Source organism: Piliocolobus tephrosceles, chromosome 4 (assembly GCF_002776525.5).
Source record: "Piliocolobus tephrosceles isolate RC106 chromosome 4, ASM277652v3, whole genome shotgun sequence".
In the NCBI taxonomy this organism is placed as follows: domain Eukaryota; kingdom Metazoa; phylum Chordata; class Mammalia; order Primates; family Cercopithecidae; genus Piliocolobus; species Piliocolobus tephrosceles.
This window is the reverse complement of record NC_045437.1, coordinates 33,350,141-33,366,070: the sequence shown is the minus strand read 5'-3', so window position 1 is coordinate 33,366,070 and position 15,930 is coordinate 33,350,141. Positions and strand designations below refer to the sequence as shown.

The following is a 15,930-nucleotide window of genomic DNA, read 5'->3' as shown; positions in this document are numbered from 1 at the left end:
AGTCATGCCTTTATTCCACTCGGATTTCTCATCAGATGTCTCTCACCAGTGAGGTCTTTCTTGGCTACCATACCTGACATACCCTACCTACCATACCACTGCTTTTTCTCCTCATCCTTATTGGGTTTGATTTTTCTTTCTAGTGCTTATCACTGCCAGAGTAACTGACTGGCTATTTTTTTCTCTATCATCTGTCTCTCACTCTCTTCTCTTTTTTCTTTCTGGTTGTCTCTCCCATTTAGAACATCAATCCTAGCTGAGCAGACCTCTTGTTTTGTTCTCTGATGAATCTTCAGTTCCTGGAAATGTCTGCTACATAGTAGGTGCTCAGTAAATACTAAACAAACATTTCTCAAATGCCCCATGTATGCTAACAACCCTGTATTAGGTATTTTCACTTACATTATCTCAGTCGTGAAAACGGCCATGTGGAGGTGGTGTGATTCCCATTTTTCAGATGTGGAAGCTGAGCCTTGGAAGCAGTGGTGTGCTAGAGCTGGCTCATGCTGGCTTGTTGAGAATCAATTGTTAAATTGTAGGAATTCAGTGAACTTGTTGACATCACATTGCTGGCTTGAAACTGGCCGTGATGGGAGTATTAAAACTCTAGAAATTGGCAAAGCTATAAATCATGGCTTTTTTTTCTTGGAGAGCCAGTTGTTAAATATTTACCTGAAGTCCACCACTTGAAGTAGGGGAGGAGGTTCAGTGATTAAGTCACTTGCCCATGGTCCATAGCCAGAATGTCTCAGAATAGACTCCAACTTCATTTCCCTAACCTGAATCTGACAATTCCTTCTGTTTTATTATAATTTGCTGAAATTAATTACAAAGTCATGGGAGCCTTTCTGGCTTCTGAACTGAATATTAAGAGTTTACTGATCTATAGGACATTGGACAATGTGGCCACCACTTCCCAGATTACAACAGTATTAGATGTGGCTAAAAGACCTATGCTTTGTTGCCTTGATATTAGAAAACAAAACTCTGTGTTAGGGAAACTTTTCCAAGGTCAATACTTGATAGTATTGTAAACCAGAATTAAAATTCTAACCCCCAGCTAACTGAAAGATCCTTCCTCTCGGCCAAGGGCATCCTAAAGTAAATCTGAAATACTAGTTTAGGCCATGATGGGAATGGGTGGTTGGACATGTCTCATTATACTTCTGTCCCTTTGGAGTTCAAGCACAGTTGATCAGCATTAACATTAAAGCAGAAACTTTAAAATTGACAAAACGGACTGTTTGTAGCAATTAGGTATCAACATGACAACAAAGCGGGCCCTGAAAGAAATAGAAGTATTTTACCCCAATGAAGGGGTGGCCTGCCCCTCCACACCTGTGGGCATTTCTCGTTAGGTGGAACGAGAGACTTGAGAAAAGAAATGAGACACAGAGACAAAGTATAGAGAAAGAAAAAGTGGGCCCAAGGGACCGGCGCTCAGCATACAGAGGACCCACGCCGGCACCGGTCTCTGAGTTCCCTTAATATTTATTGATAATTATCTTTACCATCTTAAAGAAAAGGAAGTGGCAGGATAATAGGATCATTATAGGGAGAAAGTCAGCAGTAAGACATAAGAATAAAGTTCTCTGTGACATGAATAAGTTTAAGGAAAAGTGCTGTGCCTTGATATGTATATGTAAGCATCTCCATAAACCTTTTTAGTGCATAAAGAGCAACATTGTGCAACCAGCAAGCTGCCTTCAGGCACTTGTTTAACAAAACACACCCTGCACAGCCCAAAATCCTTTAAACCTTGAGTCACCACAGCACATGTCTCTTTCAAGGACAGGGTTGGGGGTAGGGTCACAGATTAACAGCATCTCAAATACAGAACAAAATGGAGTCTCTTATGTCTACTTCTTTCTATATAGACACAGTAACAGGCTGATCTCTCTTTCTTTTCCCCACACCCCAAAGTACATTTCTTTTATATATTTTGAAATGGCCCTGAAAAGCTGTCTCTTGTGGGGAAAATCTATCTTCTGTATTCCTCATTCTTCCCTTTCCAGTTATTTTCCTGATTTAGGATAGAATTAACTAAAGTGTCTGGCACCTTTTTAAGTCTGATGAGAAACATTTACAATCTATTCTCTCTGAAGCCTGCGACATGGAGGCTTCATCTGTGTAATAAGAACCATGGTTTCCACAACCTCTTATTTTAACTCAGACACTCTCTTCTATTGCTTCCAAGTCTATAGATAAACTCTTTCAAAATTGCCAATCAGGAAATCTTTGAATCTTCCTATGACCTGGGAGTCCCCACTTCGATTTGTCCTACCTTTCCAGACCAAACCAATGTACATCTTACATGTATTGATTGATGTCTGATGTCTCCATAAAATGTATAAAACCAAGCAAGCTGTAGCCCTACTGCCTTGGGCACGTGTTTCAGGATCTCCTAGAGCTGCGTCACAGGCCATGGTCTTCATATTTGGCTCAGAATATATCTCTTCAAATATTTTACAGAGTTTGACTCTTTTCATCAACAGTATTTTTATGAGTTTAAGACAATAAACATTTGAGATTTTCTGTTGATATTAGTATACGGTATGGTGCCAGCAAATATCAATAATTTTAATGTTACCTTCATTCAGGCTCTTACTACATCTCATCTGAGCTTCAGTACTGTTGATGGAAAAAAAGTAAAATATTTGAAGAAGTTTATTCTGAGCCAAATATGAATGACTATGGCTTGGAACACAACCTCAAGAGGTCCTCAGAACAGTTGCCCAAGCTGGTAGAGTTATAGCTTGGTTTTATATATTGTAAGAAGCTAGAAGTTACAGGCAAAAATATAAATCAATAAACGTAAGGAATACATTGGTTCAGCCCAGAAAGGTGGGGCATCTTGAGGAGAGGGGCTCACAGGTTATAGGTGGAGTCAAAATGTTTTCAATTGGCAATTGATTCAAAGAGTTAAGCTTTGCCTAAAGAGTTGAAGTCAACAGAAAGAAATGCTTGAGTTAAGGAGGACTGTGGAAGCCAAGGTTCTTGTTATGTAGATGAAGCCTCCAGATAGCAAGTTTCAGAGAGAATAGATGGTAAATGTCTCTTTTTGAGTCTTAGAAAGTCTAAAAAAAAAAACTATTAAGGGAAGGAGGTTCTCTATAGGAAAAAATTTCCCCCACAAAAGATGGCTTTACAGGAGCATTCAAAAATATATCAAATAAATATATTTTGGGTAAAACACATTAATTTTCTTTAGGGTTTGTTATCTGTCATGTGATGGTATACCAGAGTCAGGTTGGAATTTGGCATCCTATTGCTACAAAGAGTCTGTTTTGTATGGCAGTCTTATGATCTCTCTTTTAATGTTAATGCTGGTTAGTTGTGTCTAAACTCCAAAGAGAGGCGTTATAACAGGGTATGTCCAGCACCTCCCTTCCCATCATGGCCTGAACTAGGTTTTCAGGTTTCTTTGGGATCCCTTTGGCCAAGAAGGGGTGTCCACTCAGTCAGTTGGAGGCCTTAGAATTTTATTATTGGTTTGCAGTACTCATCCTTTAACTGTTCTCTATTCTCCAGTTTCTTCCCACTCCAATTGAGCCAACTGATAGCTTCCAGATTCATATTTTTAAAAGCCAACCATGACCAGGACACTTTCCTGCTTGATGAGCTGCAATGGCTCCTTATGTGCCTCCTGGGTAAATAATATTTTCCTAGACAGAGATTCAAAGCTGCCACAATCTGTTCCCATCCTACTCTCCAAGCTTTACTTCCCATTACTCTTTCCACATTCTCTGTGCTCTGAATACTTTTTCATCATGTTCCAAGGAGCAGCAGGCAGGTCGGTTTTATTCCCTGTATCCCTCACTCCTCTACCACTGCCTGGTATATTGTAGGTGTTCAAAATAAATACCAATGGGACAAATGAAGGAGGCAGCCCTTCCTTCTTCAGGTTCTGGGTCTTTGCTCACACTGAAGGTTTCTTTCCCCTTTTCTACCTATGGAGATCTGCTTGGAAATGCTCACTCATTTTCTAGGAACAAAGGCCCTCATTCTCTTCTAAATTGCAGGTATACTTAATTTCTAATTTGATCAGGGACTAGATCCACAAAATAATCAAAGCACAAAAGTTTATTGAGTAGATGAACATAAAGGTGCCAGTGAGGTAGATAACTCCATCAGGAAGAGACCATTGAGGCTGCAGTTGATCACACATACATCATGAATTTTCATCTCCTCCTGGGGCCTTTATGGTCTGTTTGGGCTACCATGCCAGAATATCACTGACTGGGTGGCTTAAACAACAGAAATTCATTTTCCCACAGTTCTGGAGAATGGAAATCCAAGAGGCTGTCAGGCTTGGTTTCTGGTGAGGCCTCTCTTCCTGGCTGGCAGACAGCCTCCTTCTTGCTTTGTCCTCACATGGCCTTTCTTCTGTGCACCTGCACCCTCACTGTCTCTTCCTATTCTTATGTGAACACCAGTCCTATTGGATTTGAATTAGGGCTCCACCCTTACGGTCTCATTTAACCTTAATTACCTCTTTAAAGGCCTTGTCTACAAATACAGTCCCATTGAGGGTTAGGGCATCAACACAGGAATCTGGGGAGTAGAGGGACACAATTGAGCCCTTAATTGAGCCCTTTCACTTTTACCCTTGTTGCCACTGAGTCCAGCTCCTGAAGCTTGGATGAGATGTGGAGGGAGCACACGTGCTTTTCTCTCTCTTCCCTCCTCCCCAATCCCTTTTCTTTTCCTTCTTTGCATAATGAAGATATTCTAGAATTTTCAAATAAACAAGAAAAACACGAAAGGTCTTTTTGTGTTCATAAGAGCAGTTATGGAACTGGAGTATTGTGTTCCAATCTAGCTGTTCGCAGGTTCTCATGCAGAATGCTCCTTTTAAGATCTTCCTGCAGGGAGGAGAAGAAAATCTCTCCCACCCCCCTCACCCCTCCAACCTCCACCCCATCCTTGGAGGGAGAGGCAGTTGGTGGCAAAGGGAAATTTGGCTCACACCCTGAGGAAAACATTTTACCACCTCCCAGCTTAAATAAACAGCTCAGCTCCAAAGGGCTACTTTCTTAGAGACTCTTTCTTGGCCTTTGCCATTTTCCACCTTCTATGTTAGTTATTTGAATACATTTCTAATCACACTCACTACACCATAAACTTCTTGAGGGAAGGGGACTATCCAGAGGTAACATACACATTGTGAATGAGTGAAAGGATAAGGGATGTGTGAATGAGAGGCAATGTTATGTGCGCTTTAATGTTCTTTTGAGGGGACTGGTACTGCCACCCTAAAATCCAGGCTGATTTCCTTCAGCCCTTCCCCGTGTTCTTGCCCCCTTCCCTATCAGCACTTGGTATATGCTTAAGGAATAGAATGATTAGGAAGGGGTTGGTTGCAAGTCACTAAAGCCAACAAAACAGTGGCTTAAAGACAGAGGCTTATGTTTCTTATGTAACACAAAGTCTGGAAGTAGGTGTCTGCTGGCTTTCAGTCAGCTGTTAGATGTCAGAGCCAACAATTTCATGTTTCCTTGGCAGCTTTATGGATGTGTTGCCTCCTGGATGCAAGACAGTTGATGCGAGTCCATAGTTCTTGTTTGTTTAAAGGCAGGAGGAGGGGAGAGGAGGGTCAGGGAGAAGGAATGGGGAAGGGGAAAGAGCCTACATTAGCTCTTTAAATGAAGAAAGCAAATCTGCCCTAGAAGCCTCCCCTCCCCCACAGTTCTGCTTGTTTCTCATTAGGCAGAATTGGGTTATGTGAGCATTCAGTGGCCTAAAGAGGTTGAAAAGTGAGGGTTTTGCGGGGAGTTGGTCATATATCTTCCTAAAACACATTGAGGTTCTATTAGCAAGAAGAAAGGAGTAATTACTATTGAATAGTCAAAGCTGGTACCTATCACATAAAATACAAACACAGTTGAATGTTAGCTTAATAAGAAGAATTAAAGACCAAGACTATTATAAGAAAATGAATCAGAGCTTTTAAAGTCCCATATATAAGTAAATAATGAAAGGATAATTATATTTTGAAGTGATATACTTCACTTCTCACAGTTTTACCTGATCTGCACATTTGTTCACTCTCTCCCCTGTATTGTAATGTACAATGTATGTATCTACCCCTCCTACAAGATTCATAAACTCCCCCAAGAGGGTTTACCTGCAAATTCCCCTGGCTTCTAATTCATTGCCTTGCTGTTAGCAGGCACTTAAATATGTTAATTGTGTAAAAGGAGACCCCAAGGTTACATAACCCTGTTTATAATTCACGGTTTTACATGACACGACAAATTACACCAATTAGACAAATATGCTCATTTAATTACGTTCCTTTGTCTCAAAACCAGCACTGAAGCCCAAACCTCAGCCAACTGTCTCCAGTGCATGTCTTTGGTCATATGGGAACAGCTGAGGTTGTGTGGATGGCTCAAAGCAACTTCTTTCCCCAACTAGAAAAACAACTTAAAACATCTTCCTCTTGTAGGACAGTGCATGGCGTCTCTCACTTTGTTTAAGGCTGATTCTAAAGTCCCCAACTCAGTGACAGTGACAGTCGACATTATTCGTAAATATCTCTCAGATTACTCCTAAAATACAATATACTTTGTTTTGTGTGTACAAACCTGCATATATATATATATATGCAGATTTATCTCTCCTTTAATGTTTACTCCTGAAATTAATAGAATTATTCATACTATTTAAAATGTTACTCTTGTCTTTCTTGTAATCTTTCTCTTCCTCCCTGTGTTCAAAGTGTTAATAGTTGAATTCTGGTGAGTTAAATCTGGGCTATGTGACCCCACTGTGGTATCCTCACTCTGAATGAAAAACTGCATTAAAAGATGAGTGAAAATAACAAGCAGGGCCTTGTCACTCTGCCCTGTCTTTGCATACATGCCAAACTTTCTGAATTTACATACCCTTGGCAAAGAGATAACTACAGCATTCCGCTTGAAACAAACATTTTCTGGCAAAGGCATGTTCAGTGTCAGGGCCCGTTTTGATTTTTCATCAACAGCAAAATATTATTCACCCAAGGAATCCAATCATCCCAGTAAATTGAAATTCTTTTTGTTTGTTTCGGGACTGTAGTTCTGGCCCAGCATTTCCAAATGCTTCATAAATAAGCGTCCAAGGGTTCACTACCAAAATATTTCCCAGCATATTTCTGACATTTTTGGGGATTTTCTAGAGAAAAGATTGTACTGGCTCCTAGGGAGACATTTAATTCCTTTAGCTTCTGTCTTTCATATTTAAAGGCAACTCTACCCTCCTCCATCCCTGGCATATGTGGTAGCCCTGGTAAGGTTTGTTGGGTCCACCCACATCTTCTCACCACACAGATCCTTCACTGCTGGGTGCCCCTGAGACTGTGGAATCCAGTGAGCTAACAGAGTGGTTCTCACCAGGGAAGGCTGGAAATTCTTTTGTACCCAGGGAGTCTAACCAAGCATATTTTTGCTGCTTGAACCCAAGACTTTGCTGTTCTTAGCAGTGGGCTTTCTTGCTTGGCGGGAGGCTGGGATCAGGCATGACAGGAAAGGCCAGCCCTGTTCAGCTCCTGGTTCCTCCTATTCACTGCAGAGTAGCCTCAGCATTTCTGAACTTTCGTTCATTCACAGGCTTGCAAATCTCTACACCATGTTAGTTATTAACCACCTTGCAAGGGTCACAGGCACAGCACAAGGAACCCTCTAAAGGGTTTAATCTAACCTAAAGAGATGAAACACCACATGTTTATATTCACTTGATTTCCACTATCCCAACTACGGCTGCAAACATTTTATTTGTAATGACTCAGTGACAAACTTGCCCCACTGCATCTTTGAAAAAAGAATAGGTAACTTGTCAAGTATCAACTTCTTTTAACTTTTGTTTTTTAATACTTCAAAGTATGCAGAAAAAATGTGAACATGCAGCAAATGCTCTAAATAGCAAATGATTAAGGGCTAAGAAAAGAGTCTTAAAAATGAAATTGAAACATGGGACTCTTTGACTAAACCTTTTACACAGTGAAAAGGAGCCATTTCATGTGTGAGACTGTTTTAACCTTTTCTCATTTATGAATCATCTCTAGATGAGTGGTTTTTTAGACTTTCACATCTCCTCATTGAGACAACTTGGAAAGGATGTGGCCAGGGCAGAAACCAAGGATACAGGGATTTCAGCTTGTGGATAATAAGGGTGATTTATGCAATTTAGGGTGATTGAGTCTGCAAATTGCCATCTCTTTTCCATTCAAATGTGATCAACACAACTCTCAAAGAATCTCAAAGTCAGATTAGAGAAGCGGGAATCTGGGGGACTTCGTCCTCCCTCTTTCCTCTGCTCGAAAGTGCTTTCCCAGGTACCAATCGGCAATTGACTTTTGGACTCCTTGCTTTGTTACTCTGATTACAAACACAACCCCCCAGCCCTGACTCCTATCACAGAGGTACCCATCATTACCTGACATTGTATTATTTTTTCATTTATTTATTTTTGTAGATCTGAATCAAACAGATCTTATTCAACTTTTTAGAATGAGGAAAACAAATGATATAAAATAAGTCATAAAAAATGCTTTCTTATCCTACTACTTCAAACCATTTTCAATTTCTTATAAAATGCTCACCTAGCAAATATGAAAAGCTTCAACACATTCTTCTTTTGTAACTTCTTTTTTTTTTTTTTTTTTTTTTTTTTTGAGACGGAGTCTCACTCCGTCGCCCAGGCTGGAGTGCAGTGGCCGGATCTCAGCTCACTGCAAGCTCCGCCTCCCGGGTTTACGCCATTCTCCTGCCTCAGCCTCCCGAGGAGCTGGGACTACAGGCGCCCGCCACCTCGCCCAGCTAGTTTTTTTTTTTTTGTATTTTTTAGTAGAGACGGGGTTTCACCGTGTTAGCCAGGATGGTCTCGATCTCCTGACCTCGTGATCCGCCCGTCTCGGCCTCCCAAAGTGCTGGGATTACAGGCTTGAACCACCGCGCCCGGCCTTCTTTTGTAACTTCTGCTGCAATAAATGAGATATTAGCAAACATACAAACTTCTTCCATATCAACCGTAAAAGTTGGATTACTGAATTATTATAGTAACTTGTATGATGTTACTCATATTTTTATTCATACACTTTTAATGAGATCACTGGCAATACATATATTATTTTCTTTAACTTCATTTTCACAATACGCCAACGTCTGTTATATAGCCATCAAAAAGTAAATTACACAGGTTTATAGTCCAATTTAAGCTCTAGCGTCTTAGAATCAGCCACTTTCTAACCTTTCATGAAGCCTTCCTGTTTTGCAAAACCGTGATCAGCATGAATTGCAAACATACCTGCTTCAGTACAAACATTTCTCAGGTCTCCTTCACTAAAGTCATCTCAAAACTTCACAATTACTCCATAATCAATTTCACCATGCTTTGTAATGGGACTTGCATGGATTTTCAATATGTCTAACCTTGCTTGTTCGTTTGGCAAATCAATATGTATTTTTTTTCTATCTAATCTTCCTGGATGCAGCAAAGCAAGATCCAGTGTATTTGGTCTGTTGGTAGCCATGAATATTTTAACTCTATGCAGAGTATCAAATCCATCCATTTGATTCAGTAACTCCATTAAAGTTATCTGAATCTATTTGTCAGCTGAAGTACCCTTGGAAAACTGACAACCATCAATAGCATCTATTGCATCCATAAAAATGATGCATTGTGGATGGTCCCTGGCATAATTAAACACTTCTCTGATCCAATGAGCACTTTCACCAGAGTACTTGTCTACAATAGGACTAGATACAACCTTTAAGAAATTGCAGTCCTGGCCAGGCATGGTGGTTTACATGTTGTAATCCCAACACTGTGGGAGGCCAAGGCAGGTGGACCTGGATACCATGGTGAAATCCCATCTCTACAGAAGATACAAAAATTAGCTGGGAAACTGGGTGTGGTGGCTCACACCTGTAATTCCAGCACTTTGGGAGGCCAAGGTGGATGGATTATCCGATGTCAGGAGTTCGAGACCAGCCTGGCCAATGTGGTGAAATTCTGTCTGTACTAAAAATAAGAAAATTAGCCAGGCATGGGGGTGCATGCCTGTACTCCCAGCTACTCAGGAGGCTGAGGCAGGAGAATCGCTTGAATGCAGAAGGTGTAGGTTACAGTGAAACAAGATCATGCCACTGCACTCCAGCCTGGGCAACAGATGAGACTCCATCTCAAAATAAATAAATAAAAATTGATTAATTAATTAAAAATTAGCTGGGTGTGATGGTGCACACCTGTGGTCTGAGCCACTCTGGAGGCTGAGGTGGGAGGATCACTTGAGCCAGGGAGGTGGAGGTTGCAGTGAGCCAAGATTGAAGTACTGCACTCCAGCCTGGACAATAGAGTGAGACCCTGTCTCCAAAAAAAAAAAGAAAAAAAGAAAAAAATCGCAGTCCAGCTGGCTAACAATAGCTTGTGTGCCAAGCGTGTTTTTCCTGTTTATGGTGGTCCACATAACAAACAGACTTTTGAAGGTATTATTCCTATATGCTAGAATAACTGGGTTTGTAAGTGGTAACCTCTCAATTCCTCCATCTATTCTGATAGCCCTCCAATCTCAGAATAAGAAACATCCCAGGATCCTCATGAGACATGTTATAAATCAGTGGCTCCACCTCTCTTGGTAAATATCTCATGATAGTTAGTGTAGTCCTATACAAAGCAACTCTTGTTCCTGGCTTCAGCTACTTTTGTGAAGCTGTCGACAACAACTCTCAACATGTTTTGGTCCCTCTACAGCTTTAACAATGAATTGTTCTTCGGTTAATTGTTTAAGCACATTACTCACAATCTGCCCAACACTTTTTAGGGCCTTCAGATCATTTTCAGACTTTTCATACGGCTTGGTAAATTCTTTGAATTGTTCTCTTAGCTCCTTAAGATGGCCGTCCATCTCCATGCACTCCGGCAGCTTCTTGCAGTAGTCCTGAAACATCTTATCTCTAGGGTCTGCCATGATGAGAAGCGCCATTTCTTTATTGTTTGTTGTCTATCTCTCTAACCATCACATAAGCTCCTTAAGTACAAGAACATTGTGTTTCCTGTTCATTGACCACTATCTTGAATAGTGCTTGAAATATAGAAGGTGCTCAAAAACTATTGGTAGGATGGATATTCAATTTTAACATTCTCATTTTATCAATGATTAAGCTGTGTTGTTGAGAGGTAAAGTGTCTAACCCAAGGTCACCCAGCTGGTTAGTGGTAGACTAGGGGCAAAATCAACCAACCAACCAACCAACCAACAAGCCAGCCAACCAACCAGCTAACCAAAGATGTGGTTCATGAGTTAGTCTGGATTCCTCTAAAAGTTGAACCCAGAGGTTTGTATACAGATGGTTTATTTGGGAAGGGATTCTAGAGAGCAAGAGCAAGAAATGGTGGAGAGGAACAAGACAAACAATAAGCATTACAGAGCTGGCTCTGAGGAGGCTTAGGAAGGGCACCAAAGAACTCTCCATGTAGGGGATGAATGAGGGAAGATTAATCCAGTCTATACTGACTGACTAAGGGTAGTACCATGGGTTTTGTAATCCCTGAACTCCAGCTGTTTCTGTCTTCCCTCAGGTTAGGCACCGTCTAGATGCATTTGTCCAGTGCAAACCTGGCCAAAGCTGGCTTAGATTTGGTCACTGCAGCAGCTGCTGGAGCAAGGGAGTCAGGTGGGGACTGAGAAGATTTGCAGTGGCTCACAGGGGCTGTCTGACTCAACTGATGACTTCTAGTCCTGAGCTTTTTCATTTTAGCATCTGTGCTCCGTGCTCCCTGGTCACCACTAGGAGGAGTTAAAGCATTTTGCAAAATACTTCACAGTGTGCTGAGCCATTATAACTCAGAACTGGAAATATTAATTCTGTAGACTTTAAGAAAGCTCAAGACAGCCCTAAATGGCTCCAGAACGAGACCTATTAATTCCTGACCTCCTGCACAGCCTTTTTTTCCTGGAGTTCTTACTGCCTCCATGGGGTCTGACCAGGAAATGAGGCACCTATCTTGCCTGCTCTTGGATCCCCCAAGCCTTCCAGGGGAAGGCTCCAACTCTAGCTAGGCCCATCAAGCAGGCAGCAAGACCAACACTGCCTAAGGGATTTACCAATATGTGTGCACCCATCATGAATGCTCTGTCTAGCCTGAGAAGCCTGGTGCTTAAAGCACATTTTCTAATGAATCTACTCTCTCTATGCCTTTGCAGCCTAAGGGCTTTTGGAACTCAGAAGCAAGACAAACCATTCTTATTTCTCTGCTCTACACTGTTACATCCTGTCCTCAAAGCAATGAGGCATCCTGGCCCAGTTTAAATGTGAAGGAAGGGCCCAATGAGAGAAAGGGAACCAGGTTTAGAGGTAGGTCGATGGAAACAGTGAACAATATTTTAAACATATTATCTTAGAATCTTTGAAGAGAAAAGTTGCTTTGTAAACCTAAAGAAATATCAGATCAACTTGTCTGGTCAAGCTCTTGTCTTTGACCAGAGCATATGTATCATTTTTTTTTTAATTTTAATTTTAAAACTTTTGTAGTTTTATTTTTTTTTCTTTTCATTGGGAACACAACACATGTATCATTTTGACTGCTTTTCCTGTACTCAGCCTCCAAGAGGGCAGAGGTCATGTCTGTCTTTCTCATTGATGTATCTCAAGTGTCTAGCACAGTTCCGGTGAAGGTAGGTGCTCCAACAATTTCTATTGATAAACAAATGGGTCAAGGACAACACACACACACACACACACAGAGAGAGAGAGAGAGAGAGAGAGAGAGAGAGTAGCTGGTACTTATGTTAACTGTCCAGGATTTAGTATGTACCTGCTGGGAATAGGTAGGAAGCATGAACCTAATCTGATACTTTCATTGCTATTTTTTTCAACATGTAGAAAAGAATCAGAATGACTTTCTCATGAACCCCATGGGAAGATGGGAGTTCTTTAGTCTGTCCTCCTTCGGAGGAAAGTAGCAAACAGCACACAACTAGCTCTCATGACTTGAGCTGTGTCAGCCCTGGTGCTGAGCTTGCTAAGCCACACACTGATGCCTGCAGGCAGTTACAGGCAGATGGTGGGTGCAGAGTTTGATTTAGATGGACTCTCTTGAGTTTCCTTTCGTCCTTTAGATCCCTCAGTACTGACAGTTTGCCAGTTTCCCATTTTACCTATCATAGTTGTGGACTAAAGAAAATTTTTTACATATTTCTATATATTTGGACTTCCTCCATGATGTGCCATTGTTCAAGTTGCATGATTAGTTATGAAATATGACATCTGTCTTCTAAAGCCATTTATTCTCCTGAGTTTGACAATACAGCCTGGCTTTGTGAGGAAGGAGACAGATGGACGACTTCTGGCCCTTCTTTGTAAAAGCTCATTAGCTAATGTGGCAGCAGATGTCCTCCAAACGCTCTGGCTATGGCTTGCCCAATAGCCTGGTGATTGATTCCAGGGGCCTCAAAGAGGCTGATTTTGGCAGCAGAGGTAAATACAGTCTGGATGTAGGTGTGGGAGGTGGTAAAATGGTAAAACTATCAGCCTTTATCATAGTGCAGACAGTTAGGTTTTGTTGGGGAGATTGTCTTTGAAGATAAAACCCTTGGCTTAAGCAGAAGCAGCAAAAGAAAGGCCTTTAATGAATTCCTGCAGCCCTCTACTGGCCCTCATCATATCTGAGGCAGCAAATAGATAAAGTTTAAATATTTTTTTCCATTGTCTTAATATTCTGTTAGGATAATTCCCCAGTGGCCCACTTTGCTTTCCTGGCATGTCCTCTTGTACTATTGTAACTTGCAGCTACAAGTACTTCAAAACAGTAGCTTTGAAACAAATAAGAGATTTTCCCGTATTTTTTTTTTTAACCCCCTTCCGTAAGATAAGAGAGTGCTAATAATTCTCTAAGTTATAGCATATGTCAAGGTTTTAAATTAACACATTAATAAAGGAACCAATGGGGAAGATATCAGAAGAGTTCCCCCAGGTTCTTGCAGGAAATGTGTGTGTGTGTTTGTGCGTGTGTGTGTGTGACTAGCAAAATAAAAAATGTTAGACTAAATATGAACCTGGTTAACCTTCTACAAGACAATAAAAGTATAACCCTGCTGTAATACTTTTGGAATAATTTCCCTACCAGGCTAAAAAAAACCCTATTCATATCTGCAGACTACCTTAATTTTACAGGACTGCAAATCACTGTGCTTTATCAGTTATGAACCGTGGGTCAAATATCCTGTGACAACAAAGTACCATTTCTCAAGAAAGGAAACTAATTGGAAACTGCTGTCACCTGGCCACTCAGAGTGATGCATTAATGTTTAAGAAGGCTGCTCTAGAGGAATATTTTAAAAATCAAGCAGTTGCAATTTTTACACTTTCCATGTTTGAGATATATTTTACTTTCTTGATACTTGCCACATGCCACAATAGGGTGAGGGGTAAGCCCAGGTCTCAGCCCTCAGAATGATCCACTAGTTCTAATCACCAGGCCTAAAATGACTAAATCTTTTCAGCGAGCTCCAGGCAGGCTGTCTTCAGCCAGTTCAGTGCAGTAAGTATCTTCTCCTGCTTCTAGGGGAGGTTCTGGAATTAGGGTTACTGTAGGAAGTCAGCAGGGAGCTCAGTTTGGGACCTGGTTCTGCCATGGTATGTACTGGAGCTTGACATGGATTATTTGCATTAATCCTCAATAAATTCAGATGAGGAGAGGCAGCACCACCCTCGTTTCTCAGAGAAGTGCCCAAGAGCATGTGACTAGAAAGCACAAAGATGGGAATGGAAATCAGGCATGATTCCAAATCCCTTCTTCCCTCTGTGTGGTCTTCCATCACAGAGCCACTAAAGCTCATAGTTTTCTGATCTAATTCTTCCAATCTCCTTTTACCTCCAAAATTTTTTAATTCATTGATATATTGAACTCTTACAACCTTCATTGCTAATGAAGAGAAATCCTGTCAGATTTACTAATAATCAACATTACCTTGATACCATCAACTAGCACCAATAATCGACTCTTCGAAACTCCTTTGTACTCTGAGTACGCAGCTCTGAGTTCTAGCTTATCATTTATTACCGTTTTGAAAGTAGCTTCTCCCATTATCTGCTTCTCCCACTTGAAACCACCTTCTGGGGAAAAAATGGGAAACTGTGTCTTGTTTATGTTTATATCCCCAGAAGTTAGTAGAGTCATTTACATATATTTAGAGCTTGATGCATGTTTATTGAACTAAACTAAACCAGTAGACATGCAACTGCATCAGGAAACTCCCCAATTGTAGGATCCAATTGTCCAAATTAACCTCTAATATAAATCCATCATTATATGCATATCCTTATTTTTTTCCATAAAATAAAACTACCATTCCATTGCACAGTGGAGGATTTATTTCACATATCAATTCTTTCAAATGAGCAGGGGTCTTCTGCTCTACATTCTTCCAACTGAGGCAAACAGTAATGCTCAGCTGAACAAAAATTTGAAAGATAGAGGCATAAGTGATAAGAGAATTGAATGGCAATATGGAACCCTTGATCTGTTTACAAATGATAGTTTCAAAAAAAGAATGTGTCTCTCATAGGGTTGACTTAAGTCAGGGGTTCTAAACTAAGGGCCACTTTTCAACCTCCTTCCCTCAGAGATATTTGGCAATATCTAGAGACATTTTTGTTGTCATAATGGGTTTAGGAGCAGACTTAATACATTCTTATTGGTTGATTGCCTGGCTTGATGCATGACTTCTGACACCTTCTGCATCTCCACAATTGAATAGTCATTGTCTAATAATAACCAGAGGCACCGCAAATCCCAGAACATTCTTCTGAATCAGTCATAGAGTATGGCTGTTTCAGGACCTTCTTTTTCTCTCAAATTCTGGGCACTTTACCGTTATCTGTCAATTTTCTGTTTATGTATATGCTCATCACACCTAACTAGATCATAAGTTTCTTGCTTCCAGAGA

At 40.8% G+C, this 15,930-nt stretch overlaps 1 protein-coding gene and 1 pseudogene across 2 annotated transcripts in view; one reads left to right on the top strand and one right to left on the bottom strand.

Moving 5' to 3' along the window:
- SLC45A2 (solute carrier family 45 member 2) overlaps positions 1–15,930 on the top strand; it is a 40,100-nt gene that overhangs the window by 3,794 nt on the left and 20,376 nt on the right. The gene's annotated exons all lie outside the window — the stretch shown is intronic.
- Positions 9,173–10,954, bottom strand: LOC111545540 (annotated as a pseudogene).